The 21314-nt window shown below is 47.0% G+C and overlaps 1 protein-coding gene across 1 annotated transcript in view; it reads left to right on the forward strand.

Annotated features, from left to right (window-relative positions):
• LOC143933191 (uroplakin-2-like) overlaps positions 1-21314 on the forward strand; it is a gene marked incomplete at its 5' end in the record, with an annotated part of 42706 nt that overhangs the window by 13007 nt on the left and 8385 nt on the right.

The following is a 21314-nucleotide window of genomic DNA, read 5'->3' on the forward strand; positions in this document are numbered from 1 at the left end:
AGAAGGTATCTTTGCCAAAGGTGGCGAGCAGCAAGTTCTCTATGAATCCCACCAGGTTCTTTCCCTCTGCCCTCTCGGGTATGTCCACTGCGCAGATGTTGTTAAGTCTTTGCCTTTTCTCCATATCTTCTAAGCGGGCAAAGTGACCAGTGATAGCCGATTGCATATGGTGCCACATAATCTTCCACATTGCTTACTCTGTCTTCAAGGGCAGCCGTGCGGTCCCGCAGCTTCTGCATGTCCTGTCTGACTAGATTTAATTCCAGCTTAACCCCTTTGATCTCTATGGTAAGTGTGGTAATGGACATGTTACAGGAGGTAACTGCAGTGAATATGTCTCTGAAGGTTGGCTCTGGGGCAGGTGTCTCCTGGCCTGGTGTAACTGCGCCATTACTGACAGGGCCTAGTGTATTCACTGCGCCCCATGCAGATGCACCTGCGATGTCCTCAGGCCAGCCATTCTCTGGAGCATCAGGGTCATTGTTGTGCTCTGCAGAGTCCAGGATAGGAGATGGAAACCCGGAGGGGGTGTTCTTCCCCATGGCCCCGCTGAACATCCTCATGGCTGCTTCTTTAGCTGACTGCTGTGACCAGGTGCCATCTTGCCCACCATGCTCTGCTGCCTGCAGGAGGTCTTTACCTGCTCTGTGGGACATGTCCATGCATTGGATTGTGGCAAGGAGGTTACCGCTGGATCGGGGAGCGTTCCGGTGTGCTGTGGTGGCAGAACGGGTATATCAGGATGCCTCAGTCAGGAATTTTAGTACAGAGTCTTGGCGGAGCTCTCTCTCCACGCTGCCTACTCCATCCGCCGCAAGCCACGCCCCTCATGTCGTCCTTAGTGACCCAGAGGACTCCGGACCAAATGCCTCAGCTAACTTGCGCTGCATGGCCTCCCTGATCCTGCAAAGCCTGCGGAAGGATCCTCATATTATTCGGATCAAGGAGAGGGACCATTACTGGTTGGCCACTCTCCTTGATCGATGGTACAAGGGTAAGGTTGCGAACCTTATCTTGCCATCGCAGAGGAAGCAGAGGATGAGACATCTCCAGGAGGCCTTACAGAAAGGTCTGCAATGTGTTCCCAGAGACTGGGAGGTTATAAAGTCCTGGTCAACGTGTTGCTGAGGCTTCGGTCAGAAGGAGCATTGGAGAAGGTGGCTGTCTGATCGATGCGTTTAGACAATTTTTTTTTTTTTTTTTTTTAGTCCGCAGCCCCAAGGTATGATCGTTCCAGCAACCATCGCCAGCGTCTGATTTACATGGTGCAGGAATACCTAGGGGCAAGGTCAGACTTGGACACCTTTCCCACCAAAATCCTCTGGCTAACTGGGTCTTGAGGATGGATCACTGGCCAGAGCTTGCACATTATGCAATTGAGCTACTGGCCTGTCCTGCATCCAGCATTCTTTTGAAACGCACCTTCAGTGCTGCTGGAGGCTTTTTAACCGATCACAGGGTGCACCTGTCCACAGACTCGGTTGATCGACTGACCTTCATAAAGATGAATCAGTCTTGGATCACCACCAGCTACCAAGCACCTGAAGCTGATGTTGCCGAATATTTTTTTTTTTTTGAAAATGTCACATCCCTTCAAGACTGCCTATGCTGATGCTGAGTGACTGTCCTGTTATGTTTACTGACTATCCTCTTAATGATCCTGCTGATGGCTTGGAAGAACATTTTTGGTTCTGGATGACGCCACCAGTGGCTAAGACCCAGTTTTTCAGCACCTGTTTAACAGGTGCATGTAGTTACAATCCTTGATATATTTCACAGCAGGGCTTTTTCCTGCGCCCACCAAGAATAACTGAGGACTTACAGTATTGTGGCACCAGCACCACCACAACCACCAAAGGCCCAATTTTTCTACCACTGTTCAACAATGGCATGTAATTACAATTCTTGATCTAATGGTTCACAGCAAGGCACTCCAGCAACCACAAAGAGTCACTTTGAGGGCTTTCAGTATTTGTGGCAACGCCAACACCTTAGGGCCACATTTCTGCAGAGCATATAGGGCAGGCCCCTACTTTCAAACATCCAACTTACAAATGTCTCCTACTTGCAAACGGAAGGAGACCACAGGAAGTGAGATGAAAAAAGACAGACGATAAAACTTCCCTATGTTTTCCAAAAAGCATAAAAATTATTTAATTTTTTTTGACTGGAGCTACACTTTAAAAATGTACCAGTTCAAAATTACAAACAGATTCTACTTAACACAAAAAGGTACACAGTCCCTGTCTTGTTTGCACCGCCTGTATACTGCTGTTCTGAGTATATAGGGCCTGGGGGCCCCACGCCTTTCCTTTTTTTATTTTTTTATTTTGGGTATGGCATTCCCCTTAATATCCGTACAAGACCCAAAGGGGCTGGTAATGGGCAGGGGGGCCACCCATGAAATTTTTCTCCAATGATTTTCATCCATATTGGTGGAACCAGACACTACATTAAAACCACAAGCAGTTTTAAATGACTTTTATTTTTCCGTTTTTAAATGTCATTTCTCTTATATTCACCGACCGACACAGCTCCTCTCTGTAACTAAATGGGTTGTATAGCCTGCCATTAGGAGAACTAGGCAAAATTGTTACACAATACACAGAACTTTAATCTCGCCCCTGGTGGCCGGACCCTGTGCTATCAACCCTCCTCGCTGCTCCCAGCAACTTCAGTTTTTATTTTGCATAGTAAGGAGAATGACCTAGGAACCCTGCGGGCCCTCTCGGTCCATGTTTTTGCTGCAGGTTTGCTGCTTTTTGCACAAGATAGAAGATCTCAGGATCTTTCATCAACTGTTGGCTGGCGGACAGGCTGGTTAATGATATCCTTGTAGTCTCTCCAGTCTGGCCATCAAGCGCGAGCAGGCCGCAACTAAGGCTTGGCAGGTCACGACATGCCTTAGCTCCAGAGGTGGTCGATGAGGATCAATGCTCTGGGGTATACATATGACCGGGCTACTGCTGTCTGGATCACAGTACACTGGGCCAACAGCTACCCTGTAACTGCGCAGGAGTAGGTCTGTGATGGAATGTCTCCCAGCTCTTCAGGACTGGTAAGTACGGCTCTCCCTGCCTCGGTGGGGTGAGCAGCTAGGCATTCCCTGGGGTGGTTGATTCGGGGGCCACCTCACCTCCCTATCTTCTCTCCCAAGTCCCTATCACCCCTCCTCCCCCCCCCCCCCCCCTCTGACGGGGGTGTCTGCATGCGCTGTGGGCGGTATGTGTGTGGGTTCACTGTTTTTTCTCACCTGTGGGGCTCTGTGTGGTTGGTCCAGGTCTGGTGGGTCCCTAAAGGTGTCTATGGAGGTTGTTCTGGCTGTAAGCAGGCAGCACGTTTTTATTTTATTTTTTGTTCTGTCACCGCATGGTGCTGTCCAGCGGCCATCTTTGGATGCGGGAAAGCTGATATTCCCCATGTGAGCTTCAGCAGCCATTTTCTTTAGGATTTCCTATTAGTTTAATTGACAGACATTTTCTTGAAGCCTGAACACTTTTTTTTTTTTCCCGCTGTTCTCTTGTGGCAGCATTACATGTGCTCTCTTGCTTACTTACTGTTTCCTGTGTCCACTGTGTGTACAGGATGCTGGATGGCTCTTTGCTGAACGCTGAAGCTAGCTCTGCAGAACATTTCACCGCTGTTTATAGCTGCTGCTGACAGTTTTCTCCTCTGCAACTGGGTCCCTCCTAGGGACTACAGGCACTGCTTGTGGCTTTCACAGAATGCTCTAGGGTGGTGAGTCTAGCGCTAAGTACCCCCCCCCACCCAGCGGCAGCAGGAGGGTGGGACCTTCACTGTCCTAAGTCCCCTTGCAGGAGCCAGACGGGCTAGGGTCAGCATGGCTTCAGAAACTGGTGTTTCTTCCCCTGAAATCCAGGCTATAGCAACCAGGTCACCTGCGGTTAGCGCGGTGTGCACGGACACCCTGACGGCGGTCCTGGACTACTACGTTGCTAAGATAGAGACGCCACGTGGCAGGAATGGTGCACGTAAGAGGCCCCTGCCCCCCCATCCTCTAGGGAGAGCTCTGATGCAGACTCGGGCACTGCTGCGGCTGGAGACCCATGCTCTGACCTATCAGATGTGGCTGATCAGGACCGTTCGGACAGTGAGGATGATTCCCCGTCCGGGTCCGGGCGCGACAAGGTGCTTGTTGGCGCACTTATCACAGCTGTGTGTGATACCCTGAAGATTCAGGAGCCAGCGGATACCTCTGCTGATGTACCGGTCCCCTTTGGGTCCCGCAAGCCAGCACGTTCACCTAAGGTGTTCCCATATTTGACTTCTTTTGACAAACTCATCTACAGGGAATGGGGTCACCCGCAACAGACCTTTTTTCGGTCCCCAAAAATTCGTTACCCCTTTGAGGAAAGCCTTCTCAAAATGTGGTAGGTTCCTCCAGTCGTGGACCCCCAGTATTTAGGTTAAATAAAGGAACCACGATCCCGGTTGAGGGGACTCCTGCATTCAAGGATCCTTCCTGCAGACAGGAAGGCAGAGGCAGTGGCTCGTTCCTTGTTTACGGTTGTGGGGTCAGCTGTGTGACCTGTACTGGCATCCGTACTGGTTTCGCAGACACTGAGTGGGAAAAACGTTTGCACCACGAATTGGGAGAGCAGAACGCCTTCCCTGTCTGCGTAGAGCTAGCAGACCAGCTAGTGCATGGCCTTCAGTACATTTGTGACGCAGCCCTGGATACTCTCCCTTGTTATCCAAGGCTTCAGTGTCAGCTGTAGTGCTGAGGCGCCTCATTTGGCTGAAATGCTGGTCTGCTGACCAGGCATCCAAGAAAGCCCTGACCGATCTTCCCTTTCTTGGCGACCGGCTCTTTGGAGCCTCGTTGGATGACATTATTAAGAATGTCATGGGTGGTAAGAGTACACTACTCCCACAGGTCAGGAAGGCTAAGGTGCCACGCCGCAGGCAAGGGCCCTCTTTTTCCGCTCACAAGCTGTTTCGTCCGCCTGGTGCTTCGGCAAAACACCCGCAGCCCAACAGGACACCCACGGATGGTCAGAAGCGTCCCTGGAACCGCAAAACAAACAAGCCTGCAAACAAAAGTGCTACTGCATGAAGGTTTGCCCCCACCCACTTTTCAGGTGGGGGGTCATCTTTGGGAGTTTGCAGCCTGGTGGACCTCCCGGTTATTCGACCAATGGGTCTGCGATCTGATTTCCACCGGCTACAAGATAGTTTCTCTCTTTCCTGCCAAACAGATTCTTCCCCCTCCAGCATACCCATGTCCCCTGTTCGTCGGGAGGCCCTGTTAGGGGCGGTGAGGGACTTGCTGAATCAGGGGGTGACTGTACTGGTTCCGAAATCTGCATGCTTCCAGGGGTTCTACTCAAATCTGTGGTTCCCAAGAAGGAAGGGGTACGTCCAATCTTGGACTTGAAGGCTCTCAATCACTTTGTAAAAGTGCAGAGGTTCAGAATGGAATCAGTTTGCTCAGTAATTGCAGCACTCCATCAAGGGGACTTCCTGGCGTCCTTGGACATTCAGGATCCTTACCTGCACATACCCATATGCCTTGGGCATCAAAAATTTCTGCATTTGGCAGTCGGGGAAGCCCACTACCAGTTTGTGGCTCTTCCTTTTGGCCTGGCATCAGCCCCCCGAGTCTTTACCAAAGTTCTGGCTCCAGTATTGGCATTGCTGAGGCAACACGGGATCGCAATCGTGCGTTACCTAGACTATCTCCTCCTGAGAGCTTTTTCCACCTCAGAATTAGAGAAGGATGTGGAGATCACCTTGCAAACCCTGCAAGAATTTGGGTGGCTGTTGAACCTAAATAAGTCAGTGGTTGTACTGACTCAGCGTCTGGAGTACCTGGGGTTACTGTTTGGACTCCAGGGGTTTTTTTCTCCCCTCAGACAAATTGAGGACTCTCAGATCGGCGATCAATCTACTGGTGAGCCGCAAGTGGTCATCGCTCAGCTTTTGCATGCGAGTACTGGGGCTCATGGTGGCTTCCTTCGAGGTGGTACTTTATGCCCAGTTCCACACCAGAGTCCTGCAGAAGGAGATTTTGATGAAGTGGGACAAATCTCCATTGTCCCTGGATCGATAGATTCAGGTGAGTCAACCAGTCAGGGACTTCCTGATCTGGTAGTTGAGGTCCCTGGGCGATTCAGTCCGGGAAATCGTTCCTTCCTCTGACATGGACGGTGATCCCTACGGACGCAAGTCTGTCCGACTGGGGTGGAGTGATGGGGATTCAGTCGGCGGAGGAATCCAAGTTGCCGATCAATCTGCTTGAATTGAGAGCGATCAGGCTGTGCCTCCACACATGGTCGATGAGTCTTCAAGGGCATCCGATCAGAATACAGTCAGACAACGCCATGGCTGTGGCGTACATAAATCGCAAAGGATGAACAAGAAGCTCAGCTGCTGCTCGGGAGGTTGCTCACTTACTTCGGTGGGCGGAGTGACACATACCGGCCCTGTCGGCCATTTACACCCCAGGGGTGGAAAATTGGCAGGCGGACTATCTGATTCGACAGATGCTGGACCCAGGAGACTGGGCATTGCATCCGGAGATGTTCAGACTGCTGTGCCTGAGGTAGAGCAACATCTGGTGTGCCCCATTTGGCCTTCTGTCTCAATCGGAAGGTATCGAGATTTGTGTCCAGGACCAGAGATCCGTGGGCAGACACGTCAGACGCGCTGGTGGCTCAGTGGGATCAGTACCAGCTGATCTACGCCTTTCCTCCACTAAAACTGTTGCCACGCCTGCTGCACAGAGTGGAAGCCGAGGGGATCCCAGTAATCCTGGTTGCCCCAGATTGGCCTCAGCGGGCCTGGTACGCAGACCTGGTGCGTCTGGTGGCAGACGCTCCTTGGTGACTGCCGTTGCGGGAGGACCTCCTATCTCAAGGTCCAATCTTTCACCCTGCTTTACCATCGCTGGCTTCAATGGCATAGTTGTTGAAAGTCAGGTATTGAGGAACCGGGGTCTGTCAAACTCGGTGATTCCAACTATGTTGAGGGTGCAGAAATCTTCTTCCAGAAAGATATACCATCGTACTTGGAAGGCCTATATCCTCCATGTGTGAGGAGAAAGGGTGGCATCTGCGCTCTTTCTCTACAGTGGTGTGAAAAAGTGTTTGCCCCCTTCCTCATTTCCTGTTCCTTTGCATGTTTGTCACACTTAAGTGTTTCGGAACATCAAACCAATTTAAACAATAGTCAAGGACAACACAAGTAAACACAAAATGCAATTTGTAAATGAAGGTGTTTATTATTAAAGGTGAAAAAAAATCCAAACCATCATGGCCCTGTGTGAAAGTGATTGCCCCCTTGTTAAAACATACTATAACTGTGGTTGTCCACACCTGAGTTCAATTTCACTAGCCACACCCAGGCCTGATTATTGCCACACCTGTTCACAATCAAGGCATCACTTAAATAGGAGCTGCTTGACACAGCAAGGTCCACCAGAAGATCCTTAAAAGCTACACATCATGCCGAGACCCAAAGAAATTCAGGAACAATTGAGAAAGAAAGTAATTGAGATCTATCAGTCTGGAAAGGGTTATAAAGCCATTTCCAAAGCTTTGGGAATCCAGCGAACCACAGTGAGAGCCATTATCCACAAATGGCGAAGACGTGGAACAGTGGTGAACCTTCCCAGGAGTGGCCGGCCGCCCAAAATTACCCCAAGAGCACAGCGACAACTCATCCAAGAGGTCACAAAAGACCCCACAACAACGTCCAAGGAACTGCAGGCCTCACTTGCCTCAGTTAAGGTCAGCGTTCATGCCTCCCACCATCAGGAAAAGACTGGGCAAAAATGGCCTGCATGGCAGAGTTCCAAGGAGAAAACCACTGCTGAGCAAAAAGAACATCAAAGCTCGTCTCAATTTCTCCACAACACATCTTGATGATCCCCAAGACTATTGGGACAACATTCTGTGGACCGATGAGACAAAAGTGGAACTCTTTGAAAGGTGTGTGTCCAAGTATATCTGGCGTAGAAGGAACACTGCATTTCATAAAAAGAACATTATACCAACAGTAAAATATGGTGGTGGTAGTGTGATGGTCTGGGGCTGTTTTGATGCTTCAGGACCTGGAAGACTTGCCGTGATAAAAGGAACTATGAATTCTGCTGTCTACCAAGAGATCCTGAAGGAGAATGTCCGACCATCTGTTCGTGTACTCAAGCTGAAACGAACTTGGGTTCTGCAGCAGGACAATGATCCTAAACACACCAGCAAGTCCACCACCGAATGGCTGAAGAAAAACAAAATGAAGACTTTGGAGTGGCCTAGCCAAAGTCCTGACCTGAATCCTATTGAGATGTTGTGGTATGACCTTTAAAAAGGCTGTTCATGCTCGAAAACCCTCTAATGTAACTGAATTAGGACAATTCTGCAAAGATGAGTGGGCCAAAATTCCTCCAGGACGCTGTAAAAGCCTCATTGCATGTTATTGCAAACGCTTGGTTGCAGTTGTTGCTGCTAAGGGTGGCCCAACCAGTTATTAGGTTTAGGGGGCAATCACTTTTTCACGCAGGGCCATGATGGCTTGGATTTTTTTTCACCTTTTAATAATAAACACCTTCATTTACAAATTGCATTTTGTGTTTACTTGTGTTGTCCTTGACTATTGTTTAAATTGGTTTGATGTTCCGAAACACTTAAGTGTGACAAACATGCAAAGGAACAGGAAATGAGGAAGGGGGCAAACACTTTTTCACACCACTGTATATCCAGGATCCTGCTGTTTCTTCAGCAAGGTGTAGGCCAGAAGTTGTTTCCAGCGACCCCTGGCGTCTCATTAGTGAGTACCTTTGTTCAGGGGGTGCGACAATGTAGTCCCTCCGGTGCGTCCTCCATTGCCTCCGTGGGATTTGAACCTGGTGTTGTCGGCGCTTCAGAAGCCACCGTTTGAGAATATCAGGGAGATTCTCTTGTTGACCCTTTCACAGAAAGTGGTCTTTCTAGTGGTTATCACATCGGCCAGGAGGGTTTTGGAATTGGCTGCCTTGTCATGCAAGTCGCCTTTATCTGGCCATCCACAGAGATAAAGTGGTTTTGCGTCCGCAACTGTCCTTTCTACCAAAAGTGGTTTCAGCTTTTCATATCAAGGAGGACATTGTATTGCCATCGTTGTGTCCTAAGCCGAAGCACCCCAAGGAGGTGGCCCTTCACGCTCTCGATGTGGTTAGGGGGCTCTGAAGGTGTACTTGTCTGCAACAGCTCCCTTTCGGAAGTCACACTCACTATTTGTTTCGGTGGTTGGTCCTAAGAAAGGCATGACGGTCTCGTCGGCCACAATTTTCAGGTGGATCAGACAGATTGTAGTCTAAGCCTATGCCTTGAAGGGGCAGGTGCCCCCTTTCCAGTCACGGCCCACTCTACAAGAGCAATCTAAACGCCTTGGGCCTTTCGACAACAAGCGTCTGTCGCTCAGGGGTGTAAGGCGGCGACCTGGTCGTCTGTCCATACGTTTACCAAGTTCTTTAAGGTAGACGTCAGTGCATCGGCTGATGCTGGTTTTGGCCGCAAAGTTTTGCAGGCGGCCATGTAGATGCAATTTTTCCTGTTTTTTCGATAACGCAATACTGTTTTTTGGTAATGCTCTGTTGCATTACCTCCGCAATGTTGTGGTCTTGGGGATCACTCCTGTTGAGGTTACCCGGTTATATGGTGGAGTTTTTCCACACACTGCTGTTTTGTGTGGGTTTAGTTTCACTAGTTCCCACTTGCCATGGTGGATGAAGGTTTTTATGCTGGGTTTTTTTTTTTTTTTTTTTTCTACCTTATACTGCTTGTTGAAGTACTGAAGCTGCTGGGAGCAGTGAGGAGGGTTGATAGCACAGGGTCCGCCCATCGGGGGCGGGATTAAAGTTCTGTGTATTTAACAATTTTGCCTAGATCTCCTCCTAATGGCAGGCTATACAACCCATTTAGTTAGAGAGGAGCTGTGGCGGTCAGTGAATTAGAGAAAAGGATTTTACAGCGAGTACAAAAATCCTATTTTTGTGCAGGGCCTGTTCTAAACACGGGAAACGTGTGCCACCTCCCAGGCACTAAATTTAACCGCTTCAGCCCCCGGACCAATTGACAGCCTAAGGACCAGAGGTCTTTTTACAATTTTGCACTGCTTTAACTGATAATTGCGCGGTCATGCAATATTGTATCCAAACAAAATGTGCGTCCTTTTCTTTTGATGGTATTTGATTGCCTCTGCGATTTTTTTTTTTTTTTTTTTTTTTTTTTTTTTTTTTTTTTTTTTTTTTTTGCGATTATAAATGAAAAAAGACCAAAAATTTCCAAAAATAAAATCTATTTTCTACTTTTTGTTATAAGAAAAATGTAATAAACTCAATTTTAGTCATACATTTAGGGCAAAATGTATTCAGCCACATGTCTTTAGTAAAAAAAAAAAAAAAAAAAAAAAAAAATCAATAAGCATATATTTATTGGTTTGCGCAAAAGTTATAGCGTCTAGAAACTAGAGTACATTTTCTGGAATTTACACAGCTTTTAATTTATGACTGCCTATCTCATTTCTTGAGGTGCTAAAATGGCAGGGCAGTACAAACCCCCCCCAAATGACCCCATTTTGGATACCACATATGTGGGACTTTTTGGGAGTCTAACTGCAGAGGGCACCCCGAAAACCAATCGCTGCCTTCAGGATTTCTAAGGGTGCACATTTTTGATTTCACTCCTCACTACCTATCACCGTTTCGAAGGCCATAAAATGCCAGAATAGCACAAAACCCCCCCCCCCCCCCAAATGACCCCATTTTGGAAAGTAGACACCCAAGCTATTTACTGAGAGGCATGTTGAGTCCATGAAATATTTTATATTTTGTCACAAGTTGCAGGAATATTATAATTTTTTATTTTTTTTTGGACAAAGTTGTCACTAAATGATATATTGCTCACACATGCTAAGGGCATAAGTCAAATTACACCCCAAAATAAATTCTGCTGCTTCTCCCGAGTACGGGGATACCACATGGGGACTTTTTGGGAGTCTAGCCACGTACGGGACACCGAAAACCAAGCACTGCCTTCCGGATTTAAATATAAAACGCTACAAAAAAAAACTGTTGGCGATCGCAGGGATCAGGCCTCACTCTGCAAACGCTGCAGTTATGTGTTTAGTGTTTTGTAAGTGACAGTGATCGATCAATACTGCACTTGGGTGGGCTGGGCGGAGGGGCAAAATGCAGGTGCCAGCAGGTATCTGGGCTGATCCCGCTAACAATGCGTTTTTTTGGGAACCCTAAACTGCTGGGGATGCTAGTATAGATCTGATCAGATCAGATATTGATCTGTTCAGATTCGATACCACTACGGGAGGTGTATGCTTTGCGCGTGGGTGTTAGCGGTACTGGCACTAACCTAGTGCTGCCTGGGGCGAGACCCTGACCCTAAAACCTAATTGATATCACCCGCCGGGTAATCAGGGGGTTAAACCTTTATTGGGTAATAAATGGTGGGTGCCCTGATGCTATAAAAAGCAAACTAACCAGAGTCGCCCGTAACACTTATACGTTGATCACTGGTGAAAGGGTTAACTAGGGGCAATCAGGGGGTTAAAATCTTTATTAGGTAGTGAATGGGGGTCCCTGGTGCTATATAAAAACCTGACGGGGAACCTAAATAACTAACTGGCTAACCAGCGTCACCAGTGGCACTTATACGGTGATCGCTGGTGAAAGGGTTAACTAGGGGCAATCGGGGAGTTAAAACAATTATTGGGTAGTATATGGGGGTACCTAGCAGCGATCAGAAAAATGACCGCTTAGTGACACTGGCAAAAGGGGGTGAAAGGGTTAACTCTAGGGGCAATCAGGGGGTTAAACCTTTTATTGGGGGGTGGTAAGGGGCTACCCTGGACCTAACACTAACTGCCCTGACAGTTTTTACTTTTACAACTGACACTGAATGCAGTGATCACAAAATAAATGATCACTGCAATCAGTGACACTGTGACTGGGAGGGGGGGGGCTTGTGTACCTACATGTCAGTGTAGTGTTGGTGCACACTTACTTTCACTCTTCTCCTCGTAGTCCGGTCAAAAAGACCGCCCCGAGGAGAATGACATCACTTCCTCCCTGCCTGTGTTTACTATACACAGCGGGGGAAGCTTCTCATTCGCCGGGAGCGATTGAGAGGGGATGGCCAGAAACCAACGGCCATCCCCTCATCCCGGATCGCTCCTGCAGCGAAACGGACCACTGCATCCAGCGGGAGGGGGTCCGATCGGACCCCCCACCTGCTGGAAGGCAAGCACGTACGTGTACGTGCTTGTGCCTGTACTTGCCATTCTGATGACGTACATTGGCATGCGGCGGTCCTTAAGTGGTTAAAGGAATATTTTCACTTTTTTTTTTTTTTTTTTTTTTTTTTCACTTTTAACCATCATTAAAATCAGTGCTCCTGAAAAAACGGCAGTTTGAAAAAAAAAATAAAAAAATTTGCATTGATCCACGTCCCCTGGGGAAGGAGCCAGGTCCACAAACCCTTTTTAGGACAATAACTTGCATATTGGCCTTTAAAATTAGCACTTTTGCTTTTGAACGTTCACGTCCAATAGACTTTAATGGGGTTCTAAAGTTCGTACAAATTTTCGGTCCTTTTGACGGTTCTGGTGCGAACCGGGGGGGGGGGGGGGGGTGTGTTCGGCTCATCCCTACTCAGTAACATCCTCTTTAACACTATACAAAAAAATTGGGCTAATTTTGGTGTATGTGGTGTTTGTTTGTTTTTTTTTTTTTTTTTTTTTTTGTTTTTTTTTAACGTGCAAACTGTATTAAAGTATGTAACTGTGCACGGAGTATGGACAAGTTTACATGGTCAAAACTAGCAGTACAGAAGCATTCTCCTGACCTCTGTAGCACAATTGGTTTTTGATCAGTTCTGTTGCTGTGATAGACAAGCTCCAATCTCGTAGCCATCCCCACCTCCTCTCACTCGGCTCAGTGCGAAGGAGTATATGTGTATGTATGTATGTATGTATGTGTGTGTAGATATTTTCGAATCGGGTACACAACCGTACTCGTTTTGTACTCCACACTGAAATATAATGGTGCAGGATGCTTAGTTGGGAAGCCCCCCCCCCCCCCCCCACCAAGTTCAGAACAGAAGCACCAAAATCAAAGCTATCTACCCTTCTCTTCTGTGGCTACAGGGAATTTGCAGTCTGCCAGCCTTTTAATGTAAACGCACAGTGCGTGCAGTAAGTATAAGGCCCCTTTCATACATGCAGACCGTTCGACCATTTTTCATCCATCCATTGATGGAAAAATGGACATCAATGCATTCCTATGGCAAAATGGATGGTCATCTTTTCATCTGCTTCCGTCAACATCTATTTATTTTATTTAAATTTTTTACGGATGGACGAATGGCCTGTTGTGGTATCCGTTTTTGCATTGGTTGTTGGGTGCAACCAGTCACTGTGGGGGGGTTGTTTGTGGTGGAGAAAGGCAGGCGAGCAGTATACACAGTGAGGGGGCGGCCTGTACAGACGGGCTCCCTCACTTGCTAAAGCTGTCACTGTCCGCTTTTAGATGTGACCCCCCCCCCCCCCCCCTTTAATTTAGTAGTGGGCTCGCATTTCAGCTTCTTCTCAGAGCTAGCAAGTATAGGGAAAAAAAAGACGATAATTACATCTAAAAGCTGACTGTGACAGTCAGCACCAGCGAGTGAGGGAGCCTGTCTGTATAGGCTGCCCCCTCACTGTGTATACTGCTCGCCTCCTCTCCTCTCACACACTGCCCCCCCAAAGAGGACCTGTCATGTATCTGCTATCACATAGGGGACTATTGTTTGTGTTTTTTGTTTTTTGTTTTTGTTTTTTTTCCTTGTATGTCCAAGTCCTTGTAAGTGCAAGGTGGATTTATCTTTAGTAAATAACCCCCAATGTATCTCTCAGTTCTTTAGATCAAAGGCATGAGCTTCTGTATGTAGATGAGGGCAGTTTTAAACACTTAGACTAAACCTTTTTTTTGGCATTTGTTGCTCACAAGTTTAAAATCCTGTGTTTTTTGCTAGAAAATAACTTAAAATATATAATAATTATATTATCAGAGACCCTAGAGCAGTGGTTCTCAACTCCTGTCCACAGCGGGGGCGTACCTAGAGCATTTGGCACCTGGGGCGGATCCTATATCTGGCACCCCCACCTTTTAAAATGCACTTAAAATGTAAAAACACCCCACTTTGCCCCCTGCATACCTCTGCATCCTTCAATATATTTTTGTCACTACTGTGTACCCCCCCTCTCAACAACTGCACCTCTGGACCCCTTTACATTACACAGCCCCTCACAGCTCTGGACCCCCTGCATGTTACACAGACCCCCCCCAATCTACAGTGCAGGCCCCCCTACAGTGCCGAATCCTCCCCCTACAGTGTACAGACCCCCCTACAGACCCATAATGTACCTCGGCGCACACAAACGGGGAATGCCCAAGGCAGTGGCATTGCAGGGGGGAGGTGCGCGAGCAGCACCCGAATGACATCTGTCAGCTCAGTGATCCAGGACCCAGTGCAACAATCCCCTTCTCTCTGTGGTCGCGTTGTGCCGTTCTGATCAGTCTCGGCAGCGGCTGTCACAGCCGAGCAGAGTGAAGCCGCCTCCCCCTCCTCCTGCATGCACAGCACTGTGTAAACGTAGAGGAGGGAGAGGCGGCTTCACTCTGCTCAGCTGTGACAGCTGCTGCCGAGACTGATCAGAATGATGCGACCACAGAGAGAAGGGGAATGTTGCGCCGGATCACTGAGCCGACAGATGTCACTTTCGGTGCTGCTCGTACCTCCTCCCTGCAATGGCAGTGCCTCTGGCTCTCTCTGTGTGGTCTGTCACCGCGCCACTGCCTAACCCACGGCGCTGTCTCCTCTTCAGTTGCGGGGGGGGCGCTGGCCTGACACCCCCCCCCCCCCACAGTGTGTGGCACCCAGGGCAGCCCGCCCCCACTTAGTACGCCACTGGTCCACAGGACCCACTAACAGGCCAGATTTCATGTATTTGTTTAGGTATTGCCTAGGGTAGATGCAGAATAGAATGCTGCAAATTATATTACCTGTGATGTATTTCAGTTATCTTACAAACCTGGATTGTTGGGTCCTGAGAACAGGAGTTGAGAACCACTGCCCCAGAGAATAAAATGGCGGAGGTTTGCAATATATTATGTCACGCTGTTTTAGTGCAGCATTCTTTCAAAGGCAATTTTAACTTCCATAAATTAAAGAAAAAAAAAAAAAAATGTAAAGTTAGCCCAATTTTTTTTTTTTTTTTTTTTTTTGTATAATGTGAAAGATGTTACGCCGCGAGAATCTTGGGACATGCAATGATCTGTATGCTAAGAAAAAATTGTGATTCTCATTTTATCCAAAATCGTGCAGCTCCTAATGTAAAGCAACATTTTTGCCTTAAATGGATGTAAAAACTGATAAGTTTTTTTCAAAAAGAAGAGGGCAAAAAAAGTGATTTGAACTGATGAAACAAACTGAAGGCATGTGTGGAAGGGTCCTTTCACATGGGCTTGTCTGTGTACGGACTCCACTTTGCTCAGCAGGGATCGATCCTCTGAGCAGGCAGATGACAGGTCCGTCTCTGCTCACTGTGCAGAGATGGACCTCTCCTGGTTCATCCGATCCGATTCTCCAGACGAATGGAAAATGGGGTTTCCATCCATCTGGATTTCACGGACGGTATTGGATATCATGGGACATGTCGCCGCTGACATCTGCTGCCCCACTGGGGTAAATGGAGCATCCGATCAGGTCCACCTGAACCTGACAGGCGGACCTGATCAGAAAGCCTGTGTGAAAGGGACCAAAGGGTAAGGCTGGTTTTGCACGGGCATTCCATTATGTTTTTGTTTAAATTATTTTTTTTTTTTTTCATCCATTTTCATGTCCGCTGACAATCCATGTTTTACAAAAAAAAGTGATTGAACTTCAAACACTGTATATAGCTGGTTGTTAAGGAGGGGGCCAGTAAGCTGGCTGCCACGTTCTTTAACCACTTTCAGACTGGATCATTTTGCTGGCTTAAGACCGGACCACTTTTTGCGATTCGGCACAGCGTTGCTTTAACTGACAATTGCGCGGTCGTGTGACGTGGCTCCTAAACAAAATAGATGTTCCCCCCCCCCCCACAAATAGAGCTTCGATCACCCCTGCGGTTTTTATTTTTTGCGCTATAAACAAAAATAGAGCGACAATTTAAAAAAACGCATGTGTTTTTATTTTTGCTATAATAAATATCCCCCCAAAAATATATATACTTTTTTTTTTTTTTTTTCCCTCAGTTTAGCCCGATGCGTATTCTTCTACCTATTTTTGGGAAAAAAAAATTGCAATAAGCGATTGATTGGTTTGTGCAAAATTTATAGAGTTTACAAAATGAGGATAGTTTTATGGTCTTTTTTATTTCCCCCCCCCCCCCCCCCTTTTTTTTTTTTTTTTTTTTTTTTACTAGTAATGGCGGCGATCAGTAATCACATGGAGCAGAGATCAGTGTCACTTGTTGCTAGGTAGAATGGGGAGATGCTGTTTACATCGGCATTTCCCTGTTCAGCTTCCCCGTAAGACAATCGCAGGTATCCCCGCGGTGATCGAGTCTGAGGGACCCACGATCGGACTCACGGGGGTCCCGATCGGCAAGCGCGTCGGCACGCATGCAGTGGCAGGGCGGAAAATACAAATGGACGTACCTGTACGCCAATTTGCCTGCCTGTGCCATCCTGTTAAAGTTGTGTGTGCCGGTCGGGAAGTGGTTAAAGTTGTTGTTGTTAACCTTTACAATCCACTCTTTACTACAGGTAAGCCTATAATGAGGCTTAACTGTAGCTACCGAGATATCTCACAAGCCTGCACGATTTAGGAGCTCTCCCCAGTATCAGCATGTGCTGACGTCATCGGTACTGAAGTAATGGCTCGTTCGTGCCGTTGCATGAACTAGTGTGAAGTTACTGGCGGCTCATGCGTGAGAGTGACGTCATCACAACAAGCCAGAGCTGTGTGCTGGGACCGCTGCAGGGGCTTCGATCTTAGGTGAGTCTTTCATAATGTGCCATGCATACTAGCTCCTTATGTCTTTGTCTTGCAGGTGCTTGTTTTTTTTGTTTGTTTTTTAGTGGGGTTTACAACCACCTTAACAATTGATGAGTCATTAGCTGTCAGTGGGGTTCCCTGCTGACAGCTGAATGTACAAAAAAAATTGTGAAAAAAATAAAATTTCATCGGGTCCCCCCAGGTCCATACCAGGTCCTCTGGGTTTAGTATTCAGAGGGGACAGCCCCCATGATTTGGGGCAAGGGGACAAGGGCCTCTTCCCGACTACCCTCGCTGGTGGTCATGGGGGTCTTCTGGTGGAGGGCTTATCAGCATCTGGAAGCCTCCTTGTCCCGCTACCCCCCCCCAATGTAAATGGGTATCGGTACCCATTCACCAAAAAAGACGTAAAAACTCCTTTTATTTTTTTCTCACAATGGTTACCCGCTAAAAAAACAAAAAAAAAAAAACGCTGTTCTGTGGTAGTCTTCCTCCATTGTGATGTTGCCCACTGTCTGGCATCTGTTATATAGCCATGGGGAGTGGCTACCCGATGACATCATGTGGAGAGGCCACCCTTTGTCACCTGAGCGGGCTCTCCGGGTGATGTCATCTGATGGCCACGCCCCATGGCTATATAACAGATGCCAAACAGCGGGCAACAACACAATGGAGGAAGACGGCCACAGAACAGCTTTTTTTTTGATGACGGCAGGAGAGGACAGCTTAGAGCTATGAATGACTTGTCAAAGTGTGTGTTTTTACGGCTTTTTTGGTGAATGGGTCAGGGTGCAATATCTATCAACATGGGGGGGCCCGGGATCTGGGGGCCCCTTTTTGTTTAAAGAGATCTTCCAGGGTCTGATAAGCCCCCACAAACCCCGACAACCACCGGCCAGGGTTGTTGGGAATGGAGACAAGGTGCTTTAGGGTGGGAGGAGCAGAGCCCCCCCCCCCATGTTGTGGGCATATGGGCTGGTATGGTTCTGGAGGGGGGGGGGGCGCTCACTTGTCCCCCTCCCTTTCCTGACCTGGTGGGAATGCATGCTTGGCTAAGGGTCTGGTTTGGATTTTGGGGGGCCCATATCATTTAAAAATCTTTGCTGTGGGGAGAACAATGACCCCACATTGTGTGCTTGTGTTTTTTTTGGCAGAGGGAAACCCACTGAAAGCTGATGACTCATTGGTTCTTAAGACCATGGTGGCTGGCTTCCCGGCCTCCTTCTTGGCAACCAGCTATATACAGTGTGTAGACATGTGCAGAGTAAAATATTTCGTTTCGGAATTTCGTTTTCGTCCGAAAACTTAATTTATTTAGTTACTCCTGAAATTCGTTTTTATTTATTTCGTTTTTCATTCAAAAATTGCATTCGTCCGAAAATCCACATGAATTACGGTCGAATCTGTCTTTGAAGGCTTATGGTGTCTGTCGAATGTATAAAGAAGATTCGACGGAGCTAGTATATAGCATACTTTAGAACCCCTGTTAAAGTCTATGGGACTCCAACATTCAAAATCTAAAGTGCTAATTTTAAAAACTAATTTGCAAGTTACTGTCCTAAAAAGTGTTTGGGGACCCGGGTCCTGCCCCAGGGGACATGTATCAATGCAAAAAAAAGTTTTAAAAACGGCCGTTTTTTTTCAGGAGCAGTGATTTTAATAATGATTAAAGTGAAACAAAAGTGTAATATTCCTTTAAATTTCGTAGGGGGGGGGGGGTTGTCTATAGTATGCCTGTGAAGGGGCTCATGTTTCTGGTGCTTGGAACTGTCCCTGACGTATGGGTGACCCCGCCCCCTCTGATGTAACGGAAACCTGCCTGTGTTACATCAGAGGGGTGCGGGGTCACCCATACGTCACAGGGAACCCCGGGTTTCCCCTTGCGTCAGAGGGGGGCGGGGTCAGGTGACGGGTGGCCCCGTCCTCCGTATATAAGAAACGTCAGGCCGCCGGAATCCTTGCAGTGTCTCCTCCGCGGAGACAGAAGAAGGATGTATTCGCTGCGCTGGATGAGCCATCGCTGGAGAGATGACCGTCCGTCGCTGAATAGCAAGAGTGGATTACCGCCGCTGGTATCTTTTATTTTTTATTTTTTTTATTTTTAATAAAGGAATTTTTCAAAAGTGTGTTTGTCTTTAACTATTTTTTACACTTTCTTTGTGAAATGGTAGGGTTACTTTTGTACCCCCTTACCATTTCAAACGGGGGGGCGGGATCTGGGGGTCCCCTTGTTAAAGGGGGCTTCCAGATTCTGATAAGCCCCCTGCCCGCAGACCTCCACAACCACCGGCCATGGTTGTGGGGATGAGGCCCTTGTCCTCATCAACATGGGGACAAGGTGCTTTGAGGGGTCACAGACCCCCAAAGCATCCTCCCAATGTTGAGGGCATGTGGCCTGGTACGGTTCAGGAGGGAGGGGGGGCCGCTCTCTCATCCCCCCTCTTTTCCTCTTTTCCTGCGTCCTGCCAGGTTGCGTGCTCGGATAAAGGGTCTGGTATGGATTTTTAGGGGGACCCCCCACGTCAATCTTTTTTTTTTAATTTGACGCGGGGTTCCCCTTAATATCCATACCAGACCTGAAGTGTCTGGTTATGGATATTTAGGGGGAACCCCACGCTTTTTTTTTTTTTTTTTTTTTTTTATCAATGACTTTCAATGAGTGTTCTCTGTATTACGGGAGCCGACAATTCATAATAGCTGCGAGTGATTTTAAAGGACTTTTTTTCCTGCATAAATGACACTTTGTGCAGGGACAGTTCTAAGCACCAGAAACATGAGCCCCTTCACAGGCATACTATAGACAACCCCCCCCCCCCCCCCCCTACGAAATTTAAAGGAATATTACACTTTTATTGTTTCACTTTAATCATTATTAAAATCACTGCTCCCGAAAAAACTGCCGTTTTTTAAAACTTTTTTTTTGCATTGATCCATGTCCCCTGGGGCAGGACCCGGGTCCCCAAACACTTTTTAGGACAGTAACTTGCAGAATCTTTTTTTCTCTGTCGAATATTTTCTCTATATAATCTTGGACTAATAGAGGTAAGGTTAGGCACATTCGACCACAGGTTCTATAGACAGATTGTTATTGTCAGTCATGTCGAATCTCCTATTCTATATCGAACTGTTGTAACAATGAAAACGAAAATAAAGCATTTATTTATGTCGGATCTTTCGTTTTTCGGATTTTGTGCTTTCGTTATCGTTTGTCAAAACGAAAATAGCTGTAATTCGGACGAAAATGCATTCGGACGAAAACGAATGCACATGTCTAACAGTGTGTTTAATGAGGGGGGGGGGTGGGGCGGGGGGGTTAAAAACTGATGTAAGTGGATCATCCAGTAACCTCCATTTTTCGTTCTGTTCCATTTTTTAACGGAAGAAAAATTGGGTTTTCTTCTGTCTTAAACTGAGCTTGGCTGAGGCGGATGTCGGCGTCCGCTAGCTCATGAAGATGCATGTGTGTCCGGTTTTTTTCTTCTGACAATGGATGGAGGAAAAATGGACCTATGGAATGCCCTTGTGAAAGGACCCTTAAGGTCCATGTACACTGGCTTAAAAATAATGCTGCTTTTACAGGAGTTTTGTGTTTGTTTTTGCCTTTAGAAGCAGCTCAATGTTATCCTATGTGTCCATGTAGTTGAGCCATATAGTCCATAAAGTTGATCAGGGAAAATCAGATTGCATCTTTTTTTTGCCTTCTTTAGGATCAGCTGTAGCTGACTATGTAAATATGAGTTAAGAATACATACTGTTTGAAAAGGAAAAAAAGAGATTTCGTGTAATTTTAAGCTTTTGGTTGGGGGTGAGTGAATGCTAGGGTATTTTGTAAGTAAGTGAAACATTAAATCTGATTCCAAGGCAAACTCAAAACAATTAATTAAAACCAGTGTTTATGCAAGCCTGTTCTATTTATAGGAAAGAAAACCTGGACACCATAGAAAGCGGTAAACATGTAAAAGGTGCATCAAAATGTTAGTCAAACTTTTCCAATAAGATAAAGTGTGTGTTGTGTTTTTGCTTCTAGGCCCCAATTTTCCTATCACACTTTTTTTTTTTTTTTTTTGTAAATTAATACCTCCAGAAAACGCTAAATTGATTTTGTTTCTAGATGTAATGATAACCTAGCATGCCAATTGATTGGTTCATCTTGATACTTTAACCCTCACTCTCCGCTTATTATAGATTGCTTTTCCAATTAGTATGCTGGAGAGTGTCAAAACTTTCTCCAACCGACGACTTTGTTTTCACTTTATTTTACTAAACTCTGTTTATAAAATG

This window comes from Lithobates pipiens, unplaced genomic scaffold, assembly GCF_037356315.1.
Source record: "Lithobates pipiens isolate NorthernLeopardFrog02 unplaced genomic scaffold, aLitPip1_a1.2 Scaffold_27, whole genome shotgun sequence".
NCBI classification, from domain to species: Eukaryota; Metazoa; Chordata; class Amphibia; order Anura; family Ranidae; genus Lithobates; species Lithobates pipiens.